Source organism: Camelus bactrianus, chromosome 24, assembly GCF_048773025.1.
Source record: "Camelus bactrianus isolate YW-2024 breed Bactrian camel chromosome 24, ASM4877302v1, whole genome shotgun sequence".
Lineage (NCBI taxonomy): Eukaryota > Metazoa > Chordata > Mammalia > Artiodactyla > Camelidae > Camelus > Camelus bactrianus.
Window position 1 is genome coordinate 17,009,188 of NC_133562.1, and position 13,483 is coordinate 17,022,670.

The 13,483-nt window shown below is 39.0% G+C and overlaps 1 protein-coding gene across 3 annotated transcripts in view; it reads left to right on the plus strand.

The window, feature by feature from the left end:
• GALNT1 (polypeptide N-acetylgalactosaminyltransferase 1) overlaps positions 1 to 13,483 on the plus strand; it is a 78,810-nt gene that overhangs the window by 19,794 nt on the left and 45,533 nt on the right. Inside the window, exon 2 of one of the 3 annotated variants that reach the window (XM_074352239.1) lies at positions 12,141 to 12,195. The exons of the other annotated variants lie outside the window; for them this stretch is intronic. The gene's annotated coding sequence lies outside the window, so the exon portion shown is untranslated. The remainder of the gene's footprint in view (positions 1 to 12,140; positions 12,196 to 13,483) is intronic. 3 annotated transcript variants of the gene reach the window in all.

Sequence of the window (13,483 nt, forward strand, 5' to 3'; positions counted from 1 at the left end):
CCTAACTCAGATTCTTTTTTAAAGACAAGTCATTTTCTTTACACATCTGAGAGTATGCAAAATAAAATTGAGTCAAGGTCCAGTACGTAGTCAGACAAAAGTGAGGAGGTGGAAGAAGTCTTATTCTACTTGCCAAATGCAGGAGGAATTCTTACCGTCTGGAGACTAGGGGAGAGTGGCAGCTGCCAGAGCTCAGACAGTGCTGTAAGCACCATCACCACTAGCCGGTTTTAGGATGCAGTTTATTTAAAATGCAGTTATTTTTCTGCCTCAGGAAACATTCTCATATTTGTCTATTTTATTACTACATGGACTTGTTTCTATTTTTTTTTAATCTCGAAAAAGGATCATAAATTTCCTGTAAAGTTTCTGTTTTTACAAGTTAATCCTGTTTCTACGTTTTTCAGGTCTTGTCCTTTGAAAGTTTTATCTGACAGACAAAATAAAGTGGCCATGCTGGAACATTAATCTGTTACCATCATTATCACCTGTATCATTAAAAAAAAAAAAAGAGATCATCTTTTGTATGTAATTATAACACTGTTTATATAGAATATTGGATATAAACTCTAGCTTTATTGTCTGCCTTTTAAGAAATGGAAGGAAAAATTAAGGGATGTAGAGAAAAGCAGTGAACGTAATTACAGAACTGAAAAGTACAGTCTTGGTTTTGGAGTTAAATGTTTTAAGGTATGATTTAATAACTAACTCAAATTCGTACATGATTCTTTTTATGAAAAGAGAAAAACCTGTTTTAAAGAGTTGTAAATAGGGCACATCTCCATGAAAGAATGAGGTATAATTGGACAAATTGCCTTCTAAATTAGGTTTAACATTCAAAAGAACTGCCTAATAGTGTTACCAATTAATTACTAATTATCTTTAGAAACATGAAGGATAATTCTCATTTAACTATTTTTTAGTAAATATTCGAGTGCCTGTTTTGATCCCATCATAAGCATATTTTTAAATTTCATGTACTTAATTTAATTTTTTGAATAGGTAGTATAACTTTTTAAGCAGCACCTGCAATGATTAATACTCAGGTGTGTCTCTGTTTCTTTGAAGTGGATGGAGTCATGTAGTATTAAAATGTCTGTAGGCTGCTCACCATCCTACTTTATGTCAAGAGAAGAGGAAAATACTCATAGTTTCTTATAATTGTGTGTTTAATAAAGATTAATGGGTGGTATGTGGGGGAAATACTTAATGTTTTAGTAATAGGTACCTTGTTGAAGATCGCAGTCCCCCAGCCTTGCTCTTGGTCCTTCTACTTGACTATTCTGTTTCTTCTTTCCATTGCTCTTACTTCTTCTGTGATACAGTTCAGTTGACTTGTGTTTATTGTTTGCTGTCTGCATCTCTCCTCCCACATAGGGTCTTTGAGTGCATTAATCTTTGTTTAGTTTAGAGATTTATGCCAAGTGCGTAGAACAGTGTTTGGTACATATTTGTTAATCAAATGAGTCATTTTTCCTTTTGGCTTTTAAAAGTAGAGGTACATTTCTTCTGGGGAAAAATACTCGGCTAGCAGCCTATTCACAATGTTTAGAGGCTTCGGTTTCTTGGCAGTGTGGCAAATCAGAGAATTTTAGAAAGTCTCCCCTTATGAAACATTACAAATAACTGGACCAGATATTCAAACTACCTTTTAAATGCATAGTTGAGCTGACAAGCAAGTAAGGTCAAAAACAAAAAATCGTGACTCTAGGGAGGTGAGCTCATGGTGATACTGGCTGCTATGCTGTGAGTGCTGGTGTCTGTCGATCCCTGGAGGCCTAGAGCTTTCAGTTTTGCAGGGTGACCATGGGGTACTAGACAGAGTCTGGGGGTCAAGGTGAGAAGTAACATCCAGGGACTCATGTATAAAGCTGAAACTCCCTGAAAGGTGTTGGTAGAAAAGCTAGGGAAAAAAATTTTAAACCTGCAGGGGTGGATGAGTGTAGGAATTGGGTAAGGAGAGTTCTGTGTCTCAGCTTGTCTTTCATTGGAAAGGTATTAGGCCTCCCTGAGACATGATGACAAGTCCACTCTTCACTGGGTTTGGGTCAGAACTCATACTACCTCAGTGCCCCCCCCCACCCCCACAAAACCCAAGCCAAGACATCAGTAAAAGTGGTCTTAGTTTGTTAGGACTGAGGAGCAAACCAGACCCTCTCTGAAGGAATACAGAACACAGACCTCAGAGAATTGATACAGTAAAATTTCTAGGAACATGAGCTCACAATTAAAAAAAAAAAAATCAAAACCACTTCAGATAAGCCATAGTGAGTTAGCCAGCAAATTACCTAATTTAAAGTGTCAGTCTTCTTACCTGTAAGGGGGATGGGCACAGCAGTACCTAGCTCATTGTCTTGCTGGGAGGGTTAGTTATGGTATCTTTGTCGGTAATAAAGAAAAACATGTGCAACTCTTTAGTGTGTGTAGTAAGGAAAGGAGAGAGAACTCAAGTGTTTAGAGGTTTCTGCAGAATACAATTTTGAGAAGTAAGTGGAATTTAAAAAAATAGTGCAGAAGTAATGTTTTGAGTTACTGATGTGAATTAAATAGCAGGATTATTTCAGGGACTTTTTCAACAACTGTTAGCTTTCTATTGTTCAATGAATAACATCCTAATTGCAGTGGTTTGGGGGGGAGGTTCTGAGAGCAGGAAGTAAATCCTCTGTCTGCCCCCAAAGAGCTGAAAAAAATTCCAAGAAAAGGCACTTGGGATGTTATCTCCCGGTATGGATTTTAACTAGTATCAGTGCAGAAGCTGTGGGAAACTAGGAGACTAACTTTGAGGGAGTAAGGCAGAGAATAGTTCTTCACGGAAACAAAGGGCAAGGGGCCAGAAAGTTGAGTAGAATCAGCAGGAGAGAATACAGAAACAATATAAGCAAGGAAAAGAAGTGAAGTGGCATTAGGGAGAAACCAAATTAGGGAAGAACCCCCCCCACACACACACAAACAAAAACTGATGTACCAGAGAGCCGACTAGTTAAGGGAAGAAAATGAAGAGTGTGTTTTGTAGTGTGTGGCACCTGTGATAAATCTATGACGTAGAATTCACGACTAATTAGAGCCCTATCTGTCTGTAACATGCTAATAAGTGAACAAAGGGGTTTTGTTGTGGTGGTGGTGGTGTTTTTTCATGTGGTAACTAAATATTGCAGACATTACCTTGGACCCATCTGAAATCTACCCCCATCCCAAATTTCTGTTTTCATTTGATCTGTTGCACAAATTTTAAAACTTTTTCAATTCCCCCAAATCACTTAAGTTAATATCCGAGTAACATCAGACAGTGCTTTTAAGTGAAGGCTCTCAAAAGAACTTTCATGTTTGTGGTCGGGAAAAACAGCTAAATTGCATTTGAGGGTACTATTGTCCTTTGATGTTTTTTCTTCCTTCTTTCATCTCAGAATCTTCAGTGGAGGAGGAGGAAAAGTGTGGCACTGGGTCCTGGAGAATGCATGGAGAAGGGAAAAGGGAATGACCATAGATTTCCATTTAGTCTGCAAATTGTTCTGCGTTTTTCTCATCCCTAGCCCAGAGCCAATAAACTGTCGGGTCTCACAGTCTTGTTTGTTGCCCAGACTGGCAGTAGCAGTGCTGGTGGTAATAGCACAGTAACTGTCTGCGTTCTCAGAGTGGGGTTGGCCAGTTTCTAGTGAATTCTTCATGCGCTCCTCATTGGCCACCTCATAGCTCTACATGTTGCCTTTGCATTTTGGCTTGATCCGTGGTCCAGCAGCCGTCTGTGGGTAACATTTGAGAATCTTTGTTCAATATCTGAGAAGTAAAAAGTATTTTTTAAATAAAAAATTTAAAGCACAGAAAAGTACAGTAGCAGAAGACAAGGAAGAGTCATGAACCCACCTTTCCCCTGTGTCTTATCTTTACATTTTCCCCTATTTGCTTCTGTGTCAGTTAGTGTTAGGTTTAGCTGCATCTGAAAGATCCCTAGTTCCCTCCCCACCCCGCCAGATGTGCTTATAGAGGGTTTTTTCCCTCCCAGGACATGGCATCTGTGTGGTTATCAAAGTTATCTTTCTGCTGTTCAAGCCTTAGCCTATGGCTTGCTTTCTCAAGGTCATCTCATGGTTGCAGAGAAAGTCCTTGCCGTTCACATTCCAGGCAGTATGTCAGTACTGCCCTTTCTGTATCTTTCCCATACCCTACCCAGTGATTTCTGATTTTTATCTTGCTGGCTACCTTAATCTGCATGGCAGGCCAGGGTATGTAAATTGCCACTCAGTAGTACAGCAGTAAGAGAAGAGGAATGTAGATGTTCCTTGAGTAGCTAGCAATCTGCCACAATTTAGATCTTTTATATAAAAGAAGTTCCATTATAGTTGAAGCCTTCCCCTCCCTCCTCAGAATTAACCGTATATGAATTTGATACATTGTTCTCATGCCTATTGTTTGATCTTTACAATATATGCTCATGTCCATGAATAGTGCTTACTTTAATCTGCTTTACAACTGTACATAAATGGAATGTACTGTACATACTGTGCAGATTGCTTTTCTCCTCCTTCAGCATTGTTTACCCATACTGAGGCACAGAGTTCTCCTTTAATCCTAACTGCTCTGCAGTGTTGTTACACAGTTCGTGTATCCATTTTCCTCTTGATGCACATTTAAGCTGTTACCTTTTCCCCCATTATAAACAGTGCTGCAGCCTTTGTATGTCTCCTCACGCTCTCCTCATGCTCATGTGCAAGTTTCTCCGGGTTCTGTACCTAGAAGTGGGATTACTGAGCCACAGAGGGGGTGCTTTCTTCAGCTTTCCTGCATATTGTCAGGCTGCCCTCCAAAGTGGCTGTGCCAGATCACACTTGAAAAGCATTGTATGATCATCGCATTTCTTTATTCCTTACTAACAACTTGTCTTTTTTGCTAATCTGTTGAGGGCAAATTCATTTCCTTAAGTACTACCGAGGTTGAGTAAATTTTCGTATGTTCATTGGCTGTTTATGGTTCGTTGTCTGTGATTTGCCCATTCATACTTTTTGGCTGTTTTTCACTTGTGTGTTATTTGTTTTGGTTAGGAAATGTTTTTAATACATTCTGATATTAAACTTCTGCTGATTATTTCTGTTATGGATATTTCCCCCAGTCTTTGGGTTATCATGTAAATGTCTATGATGTCTTTGGTTGTATTAAAAACTTTAATTTTCATGTAGTAATTCTTCCTTTTTTTCCTTTATTATTTGTGCTTTTTGAGTATTGTTTAACAAATTCTTCTGTAACCAAGGATATAAAGATACTTGCCTATATTTTCTTTTAAAGTTTTAGAGATATATATCCTTAAATCTTTAAAGTACCTGGAGTTGTTTATTTGTGTGGTGTGAGGTCAGAATTTTATTTTTACATATGGGTGAACACATTAAATAGCCCATCCATTTCGTACTGATCTGTAGTGACCCCTCTGTCATATGTTGTTTGCATGTTCATGTCGTTCTGATCTTGGACTCTCTGTTCTGTTTTGTTGGTCTTTTAATTGGTCTCTGCCCATGATTCACACTGCCGTCATTACTACGGCTTGATTGATATGTGGTAGACAGTTCCCTGGCCTTGTTCAAAATCTCACTGGCTTTCATGGCTTTGCTCTTCTGTATGATTTTAGGAGCTGCTTTTAAAGTTCTATTAAAAAGCTATTGTGATTTTGATTGGAACCTTATTAAGTATATAGATTAATATTGAGATAATTTACTGTAATAAACCTTCCATATGAATCATGCTATAGCTTCATTTTTTCTCCATTTTTAAAAAAATTGAAGTATAGTCTATTTACAGTGTTGTGTTAATTTCTAGTGTAGAGCATAGTGATTCAGTTATACATACATACATATTCCTTTTCGTATTCTTTTTCTCTATAGGCTATTACAAGATATTGAATTTAGTTCCCTGTGCTATACAATAGTACCTTTTTATTCTATATTTAGTGGTTGGTATCTGCAAATCCCTAACTCCCAATTTATCCCTCTATCCCCTCTCCCCAGTCCCCTGGTAACCATAAGTTTGTTTTCTATGTCCTTGAATCTATTTCTGTTTTATAAATAAGTTCATTTGTGTCATTTTTTAAAGTATATCTCCATTTCCTAAAAGGTCTTTCTATGCAGTTTTCTAGTTATGATAGGCAAAAGGATTAATTGAATTTTTTATGTTGATCTTGAATCCAGCAATCTTGCTAAAAGTTCTCATTGGCTTGAATTGTCTTTATTTTCTTGGATTTTTTTTTAATCATTTCTTTTGTTGTTGTTCTGTTTTCTTCTTTCCAGTTCTTAAATATTTTGTTTCTTGTTTTACTGTTCTGAATACGAATTCTAGTACATTGTTGGCAGGAAAAAGTGATAGAAGGCATTTTTGTCCTTTTCCTAACTTTGAAGGAAATGCTTTCAACACTTCACCAGTAAGTGTTTTATTTACTGTAGATTGAGGGCAGATATCGTTTATCAGGTTCACAGAGTTCATTCTTACTTTTAGTTTCCTAGAATTTCTTTTGTTTTTGTTTTAAATATCGTGAATGGGTGTTCGGTTGTGTTATTTCACGTAAAAGTTAAGTCCCTTGCAACTATATAGTTATGCTTTTTCCCACTCTATCCTTTGCTCTAATTTTATCAGATGTTACTTCATATTAATACACTGTACATTACAAAGTTATAAATTTTGTTTTAATCAGCCATGTCTTTTAAGAAATCAAAACGGAAAAAAATAAGCTTTTATATTTGCTCAGATACTTAGCCATTGCTGACATTCTTCCTTTCTCCCTGCAGATCGGAGTTTCCATCTGGTGTCATTTTCCTCCTGCCTGAAAAACTTTGGTTAACGTTTCTTGTAGTGCAGGTCTGTGAGAGATGAGTTGTTTTGGCTTCTTCTTTATCTGAAAATGTCTTTGTTTCTGAGAAGTCATCCATTTTTTCTGTGTGTATAATATATCTCCCCGCCGCCCCCCCACCCCCGGCTGCTTTCAGGATTTTCTGAGTCTTTAGTTTTCAGCAGTTTGAAAACGATGTGCTCCAGTTGTAATTTTCTTTGTATTTATCTTGCTTAGATTTCACTGATCTTAGATTTGCAGTTTTCTGTTTGCCACCGACTGTGGACATTTTCAGCTGTTATTTTTATGTCTGTTTTTCTGCACAATCTCCTCTGTGCCCTCCTTTCGGGATTCCAGTTTCACACAGGTTAAACTTTGTGGTGTTGTACCTCTGCTCAGTGAGCTCACTGAGGCTCTCTGTTCATTAAGATATTTTTCTTTCCACTCAGATCTTCAGATTGGATAATTGTTTTTGATTGTCATCTTCAGGTGACTGACCCTGTATTCTGTTGTCTCTAATCTGCCGTTAAGCCTGCCAAGTGAATTTTTCATTTCAAACTGTATCTTTGTGTTCCACGTGGTTCCATATGGTTCCTTTTTATAGTTTTCCTTTGCCTGATAAGAGTTCCCTCTCTTTATTATTGGGTCCCTGAACATATTTATAGTAGCTGCTTTATAACCCTTGTGTAATCTTGTGTTCAGTATGTATTGACTGCTTTTTTTTCTTGACTGTGGGTCACATTTTTCTGTTTATTTTCATGTCTAGTTTTTTTGTTTGTTTGTTTTTACTGCATATGGGGTACTGTGGATGTATTTTTGTGTAGTTCTGTCTTCTTAAAGACTTCTGACTCTTTGTTGTTCTAGCAGGAAGTCACCCAAACTCTGTTTCTGTGCACTGGGCAGCAGCTGATGTCTTTGCTTAGTTCGTCCAGCCATCTGGCTGTTGCTTTCCTTCTGGGCCTCTGGGTTCTCTTCTGTGTTGTGTGGTCCAGGGCTCAGCTAAGGATTGTGATGGAGTTTACATATGTATTTTGGGTTCCCTCTTTTCTAGGATATCCCTCTTTGCTTTCCAGGTGCTCTGTAAGCTCCAGACTTCATCCTCTGATGCCTGCTCTGCATAGTGTAGGCCGGCATCTGCCCTCAGGCAAGCAGCTGTGTAAAGGCAAATCTCACCTGGCATAGAAACGCTCTTTCAAAGGCTTCTCTCTAGTTTCTGCCTTTTGACTGCTCTCCATTGCTTATAGTTGTTTTTATATTTTGGCCAGAGTTTATGGTTGTTTGTGGGAGGGTTAGTCTAGTATACGCTGTTCAACCTTTCTGTGTATGAATCTTCCATGCTTTTATTTTTTTTAAAGACTGTCTTTTTAAAGCAATTTTAGGCTTACAGTAAAATTGAGAGGAAGGTACAGAGATTTCAGTCTATATGGCCCTTCCCCTCCAAGTGCATAACCTCATTATTAGCATCACTCACCAGAGTGGTACCTTTTTTTTTTCTTTTTTAAGCAAAAGATAAACCTATAATGACACATTTTAATCACTCAAAGTCCATAGGTTACCTAACGGTTCACTCAGGAGTGTGTATTCTGTGGGTTTGGACCAATGTATAAAGGCATATATCCATCATTATAATATCATACAGAGTATTTTCACTGCCCTGAAAGTCCTCTGTCCTCTATTCAGCCTGACCTTCAACCCCCACCCTTGACAACCACTGATCTTTTAATTTTTTTGGCTCCATAATTTTGCCTTTTCTGTCACATCATGTAGTTGGAATCACATAGTATGTGACCTTCTCTGATTGACTTCTTTCACGGTAACGTGCATTTGCTTTTCCTTCATGGCTTTTCATAGCTTATTTCTTTTTACACAATAATATTCCATTGTCTGGATGTACCACAGTTCATCCATTCACTTACTGAGGGACATTTCGTTGCTTCCAAGTTTCGGCAATTAAAGCTACTGTGTAAACATCCATGTGCAGGTTCTTATGTGGACAGAAGTTTTCAACTTCTTTGGGTAAATATGAAGGCATGTGATTGCTGATGGTATGAGGATATGTTTAGTTTTGTAAGAAACTGCTGAATTGTCTTCCCCGGTGGCTGTATCATTGTGCATCCTCACCAGCAGTGGAGAATAGTTGCTGTTGGATGCGGGTTCCTTGCCAGTGTTTGGTGTTACCAGTGTTCTAGATTTTGGCCATGATAGCAGGTGTACAGTGGTACCTCAGTGCTCTTTAAATTGCATTTTCCTGGTGACATATGATGTGGAGCATCTTTTCATATGTTTATTTACCATCTGTATGTCTTTGGTGAGGTTGCTTTCCTTTTAGCTTTTCTGAATCCTTATGTTTTTGGTGCATGTCTAAAGAGCATACAGCTTTTATTTAAAAAATCCAATCTGATAACTTTTAATGAATACATTTAGTCCTTTTTATCTTCATTTTAGTTACTTATGTACAGGGATTTATTTCTACCATTTTGTTTTGTGCTTTCTATATTTGTGGGGTTTTTTAAAATGATTTAAAATTCCCTTCGTATTTTATTTTGAGGTTGGTTTTCTTATTTCACCTCTTTTCAGTTTGGTTTTTAATTATACGTTGTTTTTAATTAATTAGTTACCTTTTAATTAAAAAAATTTGATCTTAAAAAGTCTGTAATTAATCAAATATCTCTGCCCTTTACCTAAACACAGCAACCTTAAAATGCTTTAATTTTGACTACTTTTGTTCCTAGGTATTGCTTTCTGGTGTTTTTATTCATTTAACCAAATAATAATTGAACTCTTCTGCCGTGTGCCAAGTACTATTCCATGTGCTGTAGTAATAATATTAAACAGAATAAAGTCTCTGCCCTCATGAAGCTTATAGGATAATTAATTAATTAATATATAGTGTGTTGTAAATTAGTATTTGGTGCTAGATGGAAAGTAAAGCATTAGGAAAAAATAATGACCTAGGGTGGAGATGCTGTTTTGTATATGAGTTTCTGCTGTCTTGAGACATTTCATAAGGTTTGTAGGGCTCAAGTGTGAAAAACATGATTCCCGTGCTGGAGAAACTCGCATTCCAACCAGAGAGTCACGGGAAGAAGTTACAGATATGAGAGCCATGGGCACATGGTGGGTGAGGCTTTACAGCTGTTAGGTTTCCCAAGGAGGCTGTGTAGAGTGTCAGGCAGCCTGTGGACAGATCCGGGCAGAGTGAGATGAGCAGTGAAGAAGGCTGCAGAGCATGCTTAGAAAAGAGGGAGGACAAGGAATGACCCTTGAGCCAAGGAAAGAAAAGGTTACATTTTATTGGGAGCCTGCCTGCTCCACAGATAGTTTGAAGCCAAGACATCAAGTAGAATGAGTATGAGAAAGAAACTGATCATGGTAATTTGGGCATTAGAGTGACCTGATCAAAAAACAGTTTCCTTGAAGTGAAGCCAGAGTACACTCGATTGAGGAGTTGAAAAATTGGAGACAGACAATAATGACTACTTGCACAGAGGTGGTAAAGGAAAGAAGAGAGAGTGACAGTTCGAGGGGAAGAGGGCAGCGTTGTGGAACTCGGGGCTAAGGTTGGCGTTTTGGCAAAATTCAGAACAAAACCTGGGAGACCTGGGGACTTCAATGGTCGGAATGTAGAATGGGCCTCCAGCCCGGAAGAAGGTCCTGCTGGATCCTTTGCTTGCCAGAAACTGCTCCCCAGGATCTCTGAGGTTTTCCACTGCTGATGGTGGCAAAGTATTTGCTTGCGTCTGAGTTCATGGTTCGGAGGAAATATGTAAATTTTCTGAAACCTCAGTGTTCCGTTGTAATGATTTGGCATTTGTATTCAAGAGAGAAAAGTCAAAACATGGGAAGACTTCCCTTGACCATTGCTCTTCCAGACTCCTTAGTGTGATAGTCAAGATTTCCCTTGTTCTGAACACACTCTTTCAACCACCCCTCCCAGTTTCTGTCTGCTGTCTCTAGACGTCCCCTGAGTTTCCTGCCTCCCTGTTTTAGCTCACATTGTTTTGTCTACCTGAAGTACCCTTTTGCCTTTTCCTGACTCAAACCAATCCCCTACCAATTTCTCTCCTTCGTGTACTATCGTTTCCTGTAACTTGGCACCTGTTGCAAAGGTATAAAAGCATTTTGTAAATTGTAGAGTGCCACACAAACTTAGTATCTGTCCTCCTGCACCGCAAGGTCATTGAGGACAGAAACTGAGCCGTTCTCATATTCAGGTACATCAAACGACTTAGTGTTGTGTCTTGTACATACTTCGTGTTTATTAAATGTTGAATGAATTAAGGTTATGTGATTCTGTGGTAGCTTAAATTATGCTAAGAATGGTCATGTTATACACTAGGTTCTAATTCACAGCTATTAAATTTATATTGAAATTCTGCTTCTGTGCAGTTCTCTGTAAAAATAGACTTTAATTTGGATCTTCCACTGGTTCACATCTCATTTTTTTCTTCACTGGATACATACCTATCTTAATCAATAATTGTAGGTTGCAGAGTGATGTACTGGCATGTTTTTGACTGTAGTAGCAGAATACTCTGTGGTAACAAGAAGCCCGGACCTCGGAGATTTCAGGGTTAGCCTGGTAGTGTCCCCTTGATATTATCCGGGTCCCTTTTGCTGTCCATGTTTTCACTTTGTCGTCCTTAGCATGTTGATGTTGGCTTCCCTCATGACCTCAGGATGGTTGCAACACTTCTAAGTATGCTCTGCAAACAATACCCAAAGGCAGAAAAATACAGTTTACCCTACAGCATCGCTGTGAGGGAGGATAGCTTTTCCTGAATGCTTCCCAGCAGATTTCCCCTCAGGTCCTGCTGGTTGAGATTTGGTTATTTGCACTGGCAGGAGGAATGGAACAGCCGTGGTTGGCTTGGACCAGTCAGGAATAGGTAGTGTAGCAGAAAATGATCACTTGAATTCAGTTGGGGGTCTAAAGGCTGTGAAAGACATGGGGATGGGGGTGCAATAAGGAACAAGGAGCATCTGCCATGGGTGCTAACTTTGTGTCCTTGGCCTACCCCCCACCCCCTGGGAAGTTAATGTCCTCACAAATTTCTAAGGGGAGGAAAAACTCTATAGTGTTTCCACTGAGCTTGGTGTTGGCTGTCGGTAATAATTTGTTCATTGACTCACTTATTCACGTAATAAACATTAACTGAACACATGCTGTGTGCCAGGTATTGTGCTCAGCATTGGGGAAGTAGCTGAGTGAGACTTGGTCCTTGTGCTCAGGGGGTGGCTGGCCTGCGTCCAGTGGAATAGGGAAGCTGAGGTAAGAGGGGAGGATAGAGTTATTCTGTAACAAACTGATTTTAGGAAATTTATTTTTCAACAGGCGATGTGAGACATGTGGATTTGGGATTTGAATTCATTTGAAAAGCCACTTTGGGGTAAGTTGGTAGCTGGGAGTAAATGACGCAGGGTTGTGCTTCTCTTTACATTGGGGTTTGCTCTTACAGTGCTGTACGTTTCACACGTACGTTGATTGGACTTTATGCCTCATATACGCACAAGAAAATAGCTTGTGCTAAAGTGCTAGTTTAGTAATCTGAGAACTAACCATCAAGCAGAGCCCCAGTACTAATTAGTTAGTGCATTCACGTCTCATTTGGGAGGTCAGTTTCAAGACTAAATGAAGACCAAATTTAGGAATAGAAAGATTCTTGTGAGAGCTTAACCTGCTTGAGCTCACCTGATAATCCTGTCAGGTGGACTGGAAGTCACTCACAGCGCCAGTGTTGAGGTGGAGGGTTAAAGCTGGTCTCTGAGCTGCTCTCTGCAGTGCTCCAGACGGCCATTTGAATTCTCATTGTGTCAGTTCAAATATAAAAGATTCCTAGTTTTTTGGTTTCATCTAAGAACCTCTAGAAATACTATTTAACATTTACTGGGTGTTTAGTAAATGGGTGTGTTGTGCATTACTTTATTTAATTCAGTGCAATGGGACCATAAGGTGGGTGTGTTTCTCATTCAGAGGAATAAAGAAGTCTAGGTTTATGCAAATAAAATACAATTGCTAGACTCACATAAGTGATACGTTTTAGAATTTGAAATTTGAAATTCAGCATTTGGCCTAAGAGACACTCACTGCTGATTCAAAATGCTGCCTGTGTTGGGTGTTCCCGAGAGCAGCCCCAGGTTCAGTGATTGGCTAGGAGGGCTCACAGGATTCAGCATGTAGTCATAATAACGGCTAAGATTTAGTACGGCAGAAGGATGCAAAGTAATATAAGCAAAGGGAAAAGTGCATGGGGTGAAGTCTGGGGGAAACTAGTCACTAGTTCCAGGAGGTGAGCTTAATTCCTCCAGCAGTGAATTTTGACAACACATGTGAAGTGTTGTCAACCAGGAATACTCATTAGACTCAGTGCCAGTGTTTTTATTGGACCCGATAGTGGAAGCACCCTCTGCTTAGCATGTACCAAAATTTCAGGCTCCCAGAAGGAAAACGGATGTTTTGCATAAACTGTACTGTTTGCACAGACAGCTTAGGTGCAGTGAAGCAACACTTATCATTTAAGGTAAGTTTTATATCAGTGTAGGGACGTTTATCATTCAAGTTCCCAGACTCCAGCCAAGGGCCCGTCTTGCACCAAGCCTTTCTAAGGACAGTAATCTCAGACCTTCCATCTTAGCTTTTATCCTATGCACTGATTTTTAATTTAAGGATGTTGTTAT